Source organism: Acomys minous (assembly GCF_964271855.1).
Source record: "Acomys minous genome assembly, chromosome: 9".
In the NCBI taxonomy this organism is placed as follows: domain Eukaryota; kingdom Metazoa; phylum Chordata; class Mammalia; order Rodentia; family Muridae; genus Acomys; species Acomys minous.
The window spans coordinates 70,423,033-70,436,923 of NC_140490.1; the positions used below are offsets into that span (position 1 = coordinate 70,423,033).

The 13,891-nt window shown below is 44.2% G+C and overlaps 1 long non-coding RNA gene and 1 pseudogene across 2 annotated transcripts; both read right to left on the bottom strand.

The window, feature by feature from the left end:
- Positions 1-2,744: 2,744 nt before the first annotated feature.
- Positions 2,745-13,023, bottom strand: LOC311604721. The gene is made up of 3 exons (XR_014781623.1): positions 13,009-13,023; positions 3,482-3,546; positions 2,745-2,803 (listed from the first exon to the last, which is right to left on the bottom strand). It is a non-coding gene; the product is annotated as an uncharacterized lncRNA (long non-coding RNA).
- Positions 3,744-4,558, bottom strand: LOC311604714 (olfactory receptor 2B11-like; annotated as a pseudogene). The gene has a single exon. The product of its transcript is annotated as an olfactory receptor 2B11-like (transcript).
- Positions 13,024-13,891: the final 868 nt, after the last annotated feature.

Sequence of the window (13,891 nt, forward strand, 5' to 3'; positions counted from 1 at the left end):
TCTTGAAATAGGTTAGCTTAACAAAATCCAGTTCCACACATCAAAAGGCTAAGGTTGATCAGAGGTCATCTGAAACCTATAACTGGGAGTTCTCTGCTTTGCAGTTTCCTGCAATGGACTCGGGAAGTGGCTTAATTTGTGGCTTTTTTTTTTTCTGTTACTATAAAAACCATGAATGTTGTTATTACAGGCTGATATCTTTTGTATAATTAAGAAAAAACAAAAGAAATGACAAAAACCTTTGGGTATCTCTAGCTAGAGTAAACGAGGCTAAGGTTATTTTGTTTAAAAATCACAATGATTTGCCATCATGATCTGGATTTGGCCCTTTAAACATTTTTGTTTTGGGTATCTAAATAAAAGCGACACATGATAGTTTGATCTTCTGGGACTCCTAAGAATGGGAAAAGGAGCTGCCTCTGCCTCTGTTCACTGCCTTTGGGACCTTTTTTTTTCTCCTGGGCTGCCCTGTCTAGCCTTAATAGAAAAGGAAGTGCTTAGTGTTAATGCAACTTGAAATGTCATCACCAGTTGATGTAAAAAAGCTGGCCCTTTTCTGAAAAGAAGTTTGGAGGAGAGGAGGGAGGGGAAACTGCGGTCAGGATGAAAAAATAAATAAAATTCAAGGAAATTGGCACATGAAAATAATAGGGCTATTATACTTAAAATAATCAAGAACATTGGCCTAGTGGAGTTAAAGTAGTGGATGAAGGAATCATGCATTTTAAGCAGCCACATCGACATTTTTATTAGCAATATACAAGTGCTGCTTATTTTCTTTAAACCTTGCTAATTTTAGTGTAGGGCAATTGCAGTGTACACACTGCACATTAATTTGATTAAGAAACACCAGTTCTTAAGGCTTAAAATACCATGAATGGTTTTATTAGAGTTTGATACATTTTGCATAAATTTGAATCAAAAGAGTTAACCCAAAGCTTTGGCTATCTCTAGCTAGAGTAAATGGGGTTCAAGCTATTTTGTTTGTTTACCATCTGAACACGTTATACCCCAAAATGGAGTTTTTACGTTTAAAGTAAGTTTTTTGGCCATTGAAAAACTAGACTGTAGGAGCTGGAGAGCCAACCCATGAGTTAGGAGAATGTGTTGTCCTTCCAGAGGCCCCCAGGTTTGATCAGCAGCTGGCATCTGTCACTCCAGTTCCAGAGGACCCCATGCAAACAGAAAGAGCTCCATGAACTTAAGGAGCATGAGCCCCAAGTGGCGCCTAAGAAAGCACAAAAAAAATGCTCGTGGGCATGGAAAAGACTATCCAGTGTGTGCAAACCAAACTCACTACACAGAAAGAAATCCTGAAGAAAGCGCGGCTAAAGTGAACATAAAATTAAACCACTTAAGAACCCAACTAGAAAAGTGAAAGCCTTACAAGTAGAATAAGTAGAAGATAGAATATCAGGACTTGAAGATAAAGTGGAGGATTTAGACCACACAAGCAAAGAAAAAAAAAATTAAAAAAAATTAAAAGGAACATGTTGAAACTGCGGGGCACTGTGAAAAGACTAAATCATTGAATTATATGCATAGATGAAAGAGAAGAATGCCAGGTCAGTGTTACAGAACAGACCTTCAACAAAAATCATAGAAAACGTCCCCAAGGCAGGAAAAGACACACCCACCCAGACACAAGAGCCACACAGAACACTCAATAGACAAGACCAGAAAAACCCTCCCCCAAGTGGTGTGTCGTAGTTAAAACACTAAGTATACAGACAACAAGAAACCAAAGAATCTAATTTAAAATTAGTGAAAGGACCTGAATAGACCTTAATAGGAAAGAAAGAAACATGGCAGAGCTGGCCCTGCAACATGTCTGCCGTGTGGCAGAGTGGCAGAGGGTGGGGTGCCCTCCCTGACCCTCACCGAAGCTGGCTCTGGGGTTATGAGAGCAGAGAACCGTCCCTGCCTGCGGAGGTTACAGGTGAGCCAGCCCCCAGGGGTGTGAGCACAAGAGAGCTGGCCCTGCCTCTTGTCTGCTGTGTGGTGGCGAAGATGAGGGAGAGACAGCTTCCTTCCCCACCTCGGCCCTTGCCACCTACGGCAGGGGCAGGTGGAAGAGATGGCTCTTGGGTCACCAGAGTGAGAGAACTGGCCCTAGGCTGTGCACCTGGGGGAGCAGGCCCTGCACCTGGCCTTGCAAGCAGGGTAGAGCTGGCCCTGCGCTGGGGGTTGCTGAGTGAAAGCAGGAGAGCCTGTGGGCTGACCAGCTCAGATGCCTCGCAGGACCAGATGCAGGGCTTTGAATTGGCCCACTGCAACATCTACCTTATTGATAAGCTGCTGGAGCACATGAGGCCAGTTCCCTGTTTCCTAGGCCATCCAAGTTCCTCTGATGCTCCTCCTTTCAGAATGGTTGATATACCTCAGAGGCATTCCATGGTGAAAAAAAAATTATTTTCCCTGTCTCCTGAGGTATCAATTTCAGATAGTGTCTTGGGCTGGGCGTGGTGGCACATGCCTTTAATTCCAGCACTTGGGAGGCAGAGGCAGGCAGGAGACCAACCTGGTCTACAAAGCAAGTCCAGGACAGCCAGGACTACAAGAGAAACCCTATTTCAGAAAAAAAAATCAAATAGTGTCTTGGTTAGGGGTTGGATTTCATGCCAACTTTCCCTTCTCCACGTTAGGTTTTTTTCAGCTTTGAACTTGTGCTGGCCTTCTGCATGCTGTCACAGTCTCTGTGGACCGACCTTGCTGTGTCTGGAGCATACTGTTTCTTTGGAATTGTCTTCCACTTCTGACTCTCGAAATCTTTCTGCCTCCTCTTCTGCATAGATCCTTGAGCCTTGAAGGGAGGGGTTTAATAAAGACATCTTATTTAACGAGGAATGCTCAAAATGTCTCATTCTCTGCACGCTGTACCAGCTACTGCAAGAAGAAGCTTCTCTGATGAGGGTTAAGTAACCGGACACAGCAATATGTTATTGATCTCATTTTATTGCTGTGCTCATTTAGCAGAATAATAGTAGTAGGTTTTCCCTAAGCCTGTGATCTGTCTAGGCTCATGTTCTTGATCTCATTAATAGTGTCAGATATGGGTTTCATCTCATGGAGTGGGCCTTACGTGTAATTGGGGAAAAAAGCAGTAGCTGGTTACTCCCGTTTATGCCCCTGTTGTACCAGTATATTTTTGTAGGCAGCTGCTGCTATGGTTGCAGGTTTTCAAGCTGGGTGATATTGATTATTTTTCTCATCCCGTAGTGTGCAGAGTACATTCCAGGCCCCTAGTTGGGGCACCAGCTCAGTTTCTTCATGCTCTTGACATAACTGATGTGTTTATCAATAGGACCTTATCAGCTTGTTGTGGGGGACAACCAATAGCCCTGGCAATATCTTGTGCTGTCTGGGGGAGTCTAGGGACCCTTTGGCCAACAACTCATCAAGATGTAACCCATTCCTGGCACTGGGAGTTTGGGGGGGCGGTTTTGATAGAAGCATTTAAGCTGAGTGTGGTGATACACACCTGTAATTCCAGCACTGTAGAAGCTGCAGCCTGGAGCTCACAAATTCAAGGTCAGCAATTCCCTACTTCAGACCAAAAAAAAAAAAAAAAAAAAAAGAAAGAAAGAAAGAAAGAAAAGAAAAGAATGTCTCATATTATTGCTGGGCCTTTCCATTCAAAATAAAGAAACATCTTTCATATCTCCTTAGTTGAAATGGCCTTCCTCAGAAGCCTCTTCAAAGCTCCTATGACATCCTTGTTCCTCAGAGTGTAGATGAACGGATTAGCCATGGGAGTAATGACACAGTAAAACAGAGTCAAGACCTTGATGAGGTCTTGGGAGCCATCCTCTGACGGTTGCATGTAGATGTAGATTCCCGGCCCATAAAATAAAGACACCACCAGCAAGTGTGATGAGCAAGTGTTGAAAGCTTTAAGTCTCCCGGCCACAGAAGGAATTCGAAATACAGTGTGGGCAATGTAACTGTAAGATACAAGTATCATGGAGAGGGGGCCCATTATCAAGAATGTGGCCACCACTGATAAAGTAATCTCATTGACTGTGGTGTTCCCACAGGACATCTTAATAAGCCCGGGCAGCTCACAGAAAAAGTGGTCCAGCATCTGGTTCCCACACAGGGGCAACTGCACGGTGAGTGTAGACTGTAGGAGCGAATTGGCCAGGCCAGTGAGCCAAGCAGTGCTGGACAGCTGCAGACAAAGCCTGTGGTCCATGATGACAGAGTACCTCAGAGGCTTGCACACAGCCACATAGCGGTCTAAGGCCATGATGCCAAGCAGCACACATTCGGTACAGCCTAGCCAATGAAACACATAGGCCTGGGCCATGCAGCCTATGTAAGTGATGTTCTTGTTGGGCCCCTGTAAGTTAAACAGCATTTGAGGGACAGTCGTAGTGGTAAAACAGAGATCCAAAAATGAAAGGCTGGTGAGGAAGAAGTACATTGGACTTTGAAGCTGGGAATCGAGTTGAGAGACGAGAATAATTGCGATGTTCCCCAGTAATGTGAACACATAGGAGGTCAGGAGGACCGCGAAGAGGGGAAGATCCAGCCATGGGTATTTGGTGAAGCCCATGAGAATGAAATCATCTGGAAAATCTCCGTTAATGAGCTTCATTGAATGTTCAAAGGAAAGAAGCCTGATAAAATTCAAGGAAAAAAAGAATGATTTGGGAGGGGAAAAAAATCACAAGTAGGCAGAAATTCTGAAGACACTAGGAAAAAAATACATTTTTATGGGGAAAGAACTGGTATGTGCCATCCACAGAAATCACAGCAGTGCTAATGAATGCAATAATTTATAGGCAACATTTCAAATACATGGAAAGCTCTTTCTAGGGACAAAGTTGTTTTATATAATGCTTGCTCGCCTCTCTCCACTCCCTTTTTAACAGAAAGTTCTCATTGGGGAATTTGAAACACCTGAACAAATCAGGATTCAAACAATGTGTTAACTTCTTTCTCCACTTCGGTGTGTTAGAAAAACTTGTCAGTAGCATTGCTTACATATTTCTTCTCTCTGACTAAAAACGTCAAAGGCAGGTGGGCAGTGCGTTGTTTCCCAGATTCCTCGCAGCTGAGGGAGCAGGTGATTCAGGGTTATCCAATCAGATGCTAGTCCCCAAGACTTGAATGTAGTTGAATGATAACACAAGGGATGAAGAAAGGAAAGGGGCTTAAGAAATTCAGAGCGGACAACTTCCTGACTAATACCTATAGTGACATCACCTAACAATGCATCTGTATCATCTTCTCCCTCCATCCTTCCCTTTTTGCTTTTTTCCATCCTTCTTTCTTTGCTAACTTTTCTTCTCTATCTTTTCCATCCGGTGAAGCACTACCTTTCTAGTTGTTTTTCTACTTATGATATCAGAAGCACTATCTCCTTTACAACTAGGTACCCTGACCAATAAGGAAATCAGTACCAGAGAGCAAATTTAAATATACTTTGGATCCCTTGTAAGGACACTGATGGGGGAAGAACCCGAATGAGCATCATTAGGGCGTCCAGCACACCACGCTATCCCACCACCTGCCCTCCCATCCTACGCAACGCAGTTCTCCTCTTCTGTCTGATGAAGCTACCTTCCTTGAAATGTTATACCTCTCAGGAAAATGAAAAGGTGGCCCCCAAAAGAGAAACATACGCAAAAGATGTAATACAAAAGACAAAACAGGAGATGTGGCCAGTTTTTACAGCACTTGCCCAGTGTGTGGAAAGTTCTGGGCTCACTTGCCAGGAATCCATTGATGCTGTCTCATTGATCACAATAAGTGTTCCTTTGTGGTGGGAGGAAAGGGAAGGCTGTATATGTGCAGAGGTGAGGGGGTTATGGGAAATCTCTGTACCTTTGCTCAACTTTTCTCTTAGCCTAAAATGTCTCTAAAATAAATTTTGAAGAAAAAAAATCTATCTGTCCATTGAAAAGGGTATATGACAAATGAAAATGAATTCTTCTTGTAGCCCACTCAAGCCCACTCGGAACCAATTAAAAGAGAAGCCTGAGGAAAAGGATAATACATGTAAAAATGAATGTAGAGATGTCCTAGTTTATGACAGAGATTTAGATATCACGTGTAAGATTTAATTCTAAGGAATTTTAGCCAAAGGAATTGCTTGTGAATTTATTGTGATGAGAGAGATGTGTTTGGGTTTACTGGCTGAGCTGGGGCAGTTGTTTTAATTGTTGTCTTTGTTACATGACTGAAATCTGGTTTTGAAGTGACATACTTGAATGTCGTTGACTAGCTAGTGTCCCTATGGTGTGTGATAGAGGATCGTGGGAGGATTATAGAGAACGTTCATGTCCACTGATCATACCAGACAGGTGATGAGGACAGGGCTACTGCAGCCATGGCTCAGTGGGTTCAAAAGGAAGAACCTCATCCACAGCCATGGCTGGACCCTTAGTTAACCTGTTTCAAGTGAGTGACATATGGTAGTGGGTCTATACAAAGAACCCACTCTTTTTAAAGGCCAGATCCCAACACAGAGTGCTTTAGCTCTGTAATCATTCTGTCTTCATAAGCACACAAAGGAAAATAACATAAAAAGCAGGAGTGGCTCCTCATTCGTGTCACGGGAAGCAAGAGCCAACTACCTAAGTCATGGTCTAATCAAGGCTACAAACATAATTAGAACAATGGATTCTCGTTCTGGGTCTCTTATCTGCTTTGCTTTCTTCCCTTCCTCCCTCTTCCTCCTCTTCCCCCTCCTCTTCATTTTCCTCATCCTCTTTCTTTTCAAGACAGGCTCTCATGTAGCCCAGGGTGGTTTCGAACTCTCTGTGTAGCTGAAGTTGGCTTGAAAGTCCTGATTCTCCTGCTCCCCCTCTCAGGGCCTCTTCTTGGACTTGGACTTGAAGCGGGAGTGAGGCCTCTCCATAGACCTTGCACACCACTGATCTAGCTTGCTGGACCTCTACCTATTACACAGCCATTGCTTTATTTATGTCAGTCCATCAAGCCTAAGGAGCCCTTCCAAGTGAACCCAACTCACACCTGCTTATCTTTCCTTCTTGTTCCCCTATGAACTATGAACGGCTGCGCTGACTTTTCATTGTCCTCCTCCTGTGCTTTGCCTTTGTGTAGTTAAGCATTTCGTCATAACTTTACAGTTGTCAATTAAAGGTTTAAAATACAGATTCAAGTCTTCCCTTTTCATAGGCTTTTTGGTTCTGTGAACCTTTTTAGACTTGGAAACTAGCATTTCTGCCCATGTTTGAGACAACATGAGTCACCTTTGGATTACACTTCAAGGGGTATTCATAGCTCAGGAGATTATTAAGTAGGAATGCTTTGGTCCTTATGTGAGTCGGATCTTAGGGGCTTGGGGCACGTAGCTGAATAAAGTAGATATTATCCTCTAAGATCACAAAACATGGCTGAGGTTCAGAAACTAGACCCACAAACAACCAGAAATTAGCTGTGTGAAGATAAGCACCAGAGAAAACTCACTTAATCAGGGACATATGGAGACAAAGGCAGTGACAAGGGACTGTCTCCAACTAGAGAAGATAGCACAGTCATCAGAGGGGACCATGCATTCACAGATAACGTAGCAGAGGAAAAGAATGACGCCCTGTCTTCTCAAAAATGTCCTCAAGATTTTTGACTTGTTGGCCGTTGTCACCAAATTTGATTCTTGAATTGATCATCAATGTGTTATATTTTAAGGAATGTGTGTAATCATGACCTTCTCCCTCATTCTTCACTGAAGTGACATGAACAAGTGCCAGCAATTTCATTGGGAGAGTAAGAATTCAGTTAGCTGAAAATATCTTAGCTGGGCTGATCTCGCATACCTCAGAACTCTCATGTATTTCCCACTTTCAAAACCAAATAAAAGGAAACAAATCCAGGGACACTTAGTCTTGTGTTGATAGAAAAGGACACCATTGGCACATACCTCTATTTGTTTGGATTTATTGAGCGGATGTGGTCAGCTATAGAAACCTAGTTAGGAGAAATGTTGCCGGAGGACCAGATTCCTCAGGTCTGAAGAGAGATGAGTGGGTCGGATCAGGCTAGGGACCCAGTGAGAGCCTCTCAAGTCTAGATGTGGCCGGTCGTGTGATAGAAAACATTCTCTCCTGATTCTAAGGCTGACACGGAGCCATATAAAACCAGCTTCCACACAGTGCACCAGCCGTCCCTGAGGGACTGTCATTGGTGAGTCAACCTCCCTGGAGCATTCATTTTATATTTACCAACTTGGCTACAATTAGAGATTACCTCAGTTTTTTCCATCCATTAATCTCACCTTGCTATCAAGGGAGAGAAGAATTTACCTCATCAATTTTCAAAAATCAAGCTATTGTATTAGTAACAATAATAGTAGGGCCTGAGAGATGAGAACCAGAGTTTGATTCCCAGCACTCACATTGGGTGTCTCACAGCTGCCGGTAACTCTGTCTCTAGGGCTGACCTCTTCCAGCCTCCACAGGCACACATGCACACTCCTACTCACATCCACGTACACACACCCACACACAAGCATACTCACACACACACAAACTCACACACTCACACACACACACACACAAACTCACATAGTAACAATAATAATCACTTAACACACACTCTAATATAGGCATTATGATGGTCCTCACCTACACCCTGAAGCTTGAAGAAATTAACTCATTTGTTCAGGGTTTATAAAATTTTCACATTTTTTCAGAATTCAAACACTAAGTGAAGGCACTGCAAACATAAGAGTCCAGATGTAGCTTCTTAGGTCAGTGGTGTGTGAAGCACACACCGATTTCATTTGTTCAGGTTCACCGTAGTCAAGATTTAGATTTTTTTTTTAACTGCCTTAAAAACATTTAGATTCTCTCTTTCTTACATGATCTGGTACAGTCTTAATCCATTTCTATCACATGAAAAGTTTCTCAGAAGCCGGGTGTGGTGTCGTACACCTTTAATACTAGCACTCGGGAAGCAGAGGCAGCCGGATTGCTGTGAGTTCAAGGCCAGCCTGGTCTACAAAGTGAGTCCAGAGACCCTGTCTCAAAAAAAAAAAATGAAAGAAAGAAAGAGAGAGAGAAAGAAAGAAAGGAAGGAAGGAAGGAAGGAAGGAAGAAAGAAAGAAAGAAAGAAAGAAAGAAAGAAAGAAAGAAAGAAAAGTTTCTCAGAGTAAATTGCTCCTCAGGACAAGGTTGAAGATGGTTATAGACTCTTAGCTCCCCCTTCCCAGACACCTAGGCAGCTCACCCCTTCTCAGACACTTAAGCAGCTCACCTATTCCCAGACCCCTTGGCTATCCTTCCAAGTTATTATGACTCCTGACTACGTAGCTGAAGATGATGTCTACCTCTGAGCCTTCCATCCCGAGCACCCAAGTGGGACTACAGGAACATACCACCATGCCCACTCCACCTTGTGAATCTGAAGAACTGGAAGATTAAACAGACAATGCACACAGCAGAAGCAGCATGGTACAGCTTAAGAGATAAAAAACAAAACAAAACAAAACCTGAATTTTCTTGACTTTCTCCCTTCCTTCCTTCCACTTGAGTTTGGTTCTGTATTTTAAGATAGGGTTCTGTGTAGCCCAGGCTGGCCTTCATCTCACTGGGTCCTAGACAACCCTGGACTCCACCTGCCAAGAGCTGAGATTACAGGTATGTGACACCATGCCTGGCCTTATCAGTTTGTTCTTCATAGATGGCCTCCTATACAGATATCTGAGGTTTTACTCTATATTTTCCTTCTTCAGGAGTAAATGGAGTTAAACAATACTTTACTAGGGTGGTGCATTCTCTTCGTAAGAATAAATAACAAAACCATCTTAGGATTCTTTTTTTTACTTTTATTGAATGTCTATGATTTACACATCATGCACCAAAATCCTTCTCCTCCCCTCAGTAAAATAAAACAGACAAATAAAAAATCTTGTCATTGAAGCTGTAGTGTATCACGCAGTATAAACTTTTGTCCACATATTTTTACTTTCAAATGTTCATTGCTATGAGTCCTAGGTCTGGTTTGAGGCCCACATTATCGTTACCGGATCCTCATTGGGACTGTTATCAGATATCCCATTGTTGCTGTGTCAAGGAGATTCTTAATCTTTGGATTTGCAGGTCCGGCCTCTTCATGTGTTCCAGCAGGTCATACATTATACATGGGGTAGATGTTGGAGTGAGGTTGACTCAGAGCCCTGGATCAGGGCAGGGCCTGCTCTCCCGCACCTGTGTCATTGTGGCAGGGCCAGCTCTCCTGCTCCTGTGTCCTCAGGGCAGGGCACATTCTCCCACTCCCCCCCCCCCTTTTTTTTTTCAATCAGGGCAGGGCCAGCTGACCCACTCCTGTGTCCTCAGGGCAGGGCTGGCTCTCTTGCTCCCATGTCCTGGGGTCAGGGTTGGCTCTCCTGCTTCTGTGTCCTCAGGGTAGTGATAGTTCTCCAGCTCCCGTGTCCCCAGGGCCAGCTCTCCTGCTCTTGTGTCCTCAGGGTCAGCTCTCCTGCTTCTGTGTCGTCAGGGCCAGCTCTCTGGCTCTCGTTCAATTCACCAGATTGTTGCTGTCCGTCAAGGCCTGGATGGCCTCCTAATCCTGTGGGTACTCGATCTTGTGGGCCATCAAGCAGGTAGCAAGTGAAGGCCCCTTAAAGTCATCATTTGAGGTGCTCACAGAAAACACTGGTGTTGGCCCAGCTCAGCTTCTTGTCCCGGGGAACTTGTTGCTCTGTTGATTCACGCCTCCCAATTCTGTTTCCATTGCATGCTTCATCTGCCATTAGCCCCCACCCCACCTCACCCTACCTTGGTGCTGCCCCTAGTATCCTCCTCTGCATGATCCTGCTTTCGGTACTGAGCATGGCCCCAGCCGTGAGAGGAGGTCCATGCGGCCTGTGGTGTGGGCAGTGCAGTCCTTTCTTGGGCTCGACTCGAACAGCACCCCCTCCTCGAATGCCATCTCCTTGGCCTGCACGGCAGCTGGATCGAATGCCATCTCCTTGGCCTGCACGGCAGCTGGACCACAATCCGAAAAGCAGAGGCAGCAGTGGTGCCCCGGGGTCCCTGGGAACTCATGGGAGCATGGTCCATGGTCCTGTGGTGGAAGGGCATGGGCTCTCCACATGACGGGATTTCCTTCTTTCTGGGAAACACCAGCACTGTGTTTTGGAGCCCTCAGTATGGCCCTTTGGTGGCTTTGCAGTCACTGCTGTACTGTGGGTCAGACACAGTGTGTGATGGACGCCATCTTGGATGATCTCGGCTTGGGTATTTCTAATACATTGCGCTAAGTCTTTCCTCCCAATCAGGCCGTTCTTGGGGGGGGGGGGGGTGAACATTTCTGTGTAGCTCTGGAACACAATCATCCTCCTCAGAATGCATTGAAGACCTCATCTTTTGAACTCCAAGACCCCGTACTGCGCGGCCCCGTGCCACCCCATCTTATGATTCTTAAGGCGGAAAAGGCTAAGGTTTGAGATTAGTCTAAGTACTCAGTTTTACTTGCTACTTTGTTTTACTTGATGGCTGTAAACTTCATCCTTGGATCTAAGGGGATGGAAGACAGATACCATGAGAAGGTAATGGGTTCCAAAATGAGACCGTCTTGGCTTTGAAACTGAACTTGGCCATTTACTCTGTTACAGTGAACGTCAATAAACCTCTGTCTTCATTCTCAAAATCCAGGTTGATAAGATTACTGGGTAATTGAAATCCCATATGGAAAAAAATGGATACAATGAATACTGGTAAATAACTTCTTCTGTCTATGTGGTGATAAGAGAAGAGATGCAACTCACGAGTCAGTGCACAACATCGCTGGTACAGGAGGGACTCAATTTAAGATCGCCTCCCTGTTCACTATTATAACCCAGTGTTTTGCAAAGTCACTTGTTCCAACAGCACTCAGAGTGCTTACTAAAATACACATTTATGGGCCACTGACCAAATAAAATTAAAATTTCTGAGACCAAGTCCCAAAGCAAGTGTATTTTAACTAGTCCCCTAGGCAATACAAGTGTGTGCTTAAACAGAGAGTCATTGCATTAGAGAATCAGACTGCTTTTTCAATTGCAGAACTAAAGTTCATATTCCATTGGGGTTAATTTATTTATCCCCTTAAGGACTAAAAGCCTTCTCTGAAGACTAAAGACATATAAACAGAGAGAGAGAAAAAAAAAAAGACTGTGGTTAAAATTCAGTAATGCCCACTGAGCTGTGGCGGCACACACCTTTAATCCCAGCAGTCAGGAAGCAGAAGCAAGATGGATACCGAGTTCGAGGCCAGCCTCATCTACAGAGAGAGTTCCAGGCTGGCCAGGGCTACATACATAAAGAAACCCTGTTTTAAAAAGCAAACTAAAAATAATTTTTTAGGAATATCTGGAAAATTGTATGCACAACAGGTAACCCAAGGCTGGTTATCTAATGTCAATAACAAATTACATCAGAATCTAGGAAGAGACTTTAAGCACTGGGGACATTTGTTTTTCTCCCTCTCCAAAAAAGAAAGGACAAGGAAGAACCTAGGCCATTATGTAACAACGCGTGTTCAGGAAAGACCAGAGATGCCTTCTTGTGTATATGACAGAATATAAGATGGAGCGATGCAGGCAAGCGGTGCAGAAGGAATAGAGAAACTTTAGAAAGCCGTGCTAAAGGCCCCCAATACATGTTGTAAGGCAGTGGATGTGATTTTCTCATAAAACCATGACATTATGTTTATTCAGATGAGTTATTAATATCACTTGTTCTTATTTATGAGTTCTGCACCTGTGATGCACCAACCTTATACAGAAACTACCTGAGAGCCAGACACAGGCGGGGACGCACATCCGTAATTCACGCACTCTGGGAAAACTGAGATGGGAGGAACAAGGGTTCAAGCTCATCCTCGGAGCCATCCGAGGTACAATAAGGTCTAGTGCTGGTGCTTTGTATGCAGATGTTAACGTCTCCCCCCATCCGTATTGTTCGACAAACAAACCCTCTCACGTTTACCAAAATGACGTTTGTGTAACCTTGCCTCCAAATTATCCCTGATTGGCTACATAAGTTGCCTACATACCTGGGCAGGGTAGAGAAGAGCCAAGCAGACAAGGTTTGAGGGCTTGGAGGACAGAGGATGACAGAAGAGACAGGAGAGTTGCCATGAGTTAGCGTGGAGAGACGCTCATGGCCGGGAGGAGCCGGCTCTGAGGCTCTGCATTGCTGGTGAGAAAAAGCCCAGATGGAAAGCATATGCAAGTATTTATTTTATTTTGGATGGGAAGCAGCCCAGATAGGAATGATCAGAGAAAATTGGATGTGGCACTGGGCGATGAGGAGATAATTTAGGGAGTTAATATCTGCCCAGCCTCAGGTGAAATGAGGCTTATTAAAACCTAGCAGGTGGTCGAGCAGTGGTGGCGCATGCCTTTAATCCCAGCATTTGGGAGGCAAAGACCAGTGGATCTCTGAGGTCGAGGCCAGCCTAGTCTACAGAGCAGTTCCACCACAGCCAAGGCTATAAAGAGAAACATTGTCTCAAAACAAAAAATCTAACAGGTGTCTGTGTCTTTTATTGATTGATAGCTGGTTAAATATTAACTGTCATAATAATTATATAGATTAGTAGTAAATACTAGTAACCAATTTTTCACAACACATAAGCAAGTTTGAGCCTAGCCTGAGCTACATGAAACTAGATCAAAAACACTAAGTAGGGGAGGAGAGAAGGCTCAGGGGTTGAGAGCACATACTGCCCCTCTTGAGGACCTGAGTTCAAGTCCCAGCACCCACATCACATCAGGTGGTTAACAACTAACTGCCTGCAACCCTAGCTCCCTAGAACTCCAGCTCCAGTGGGAATCTCTGACCTCTCTGGGTACTTGCATTCATGTGCACATACCTCCCTCGACACATATTCATAATTTTAAAAAAGTAAGTAAACAAAGATTCAGAAAAAAGTC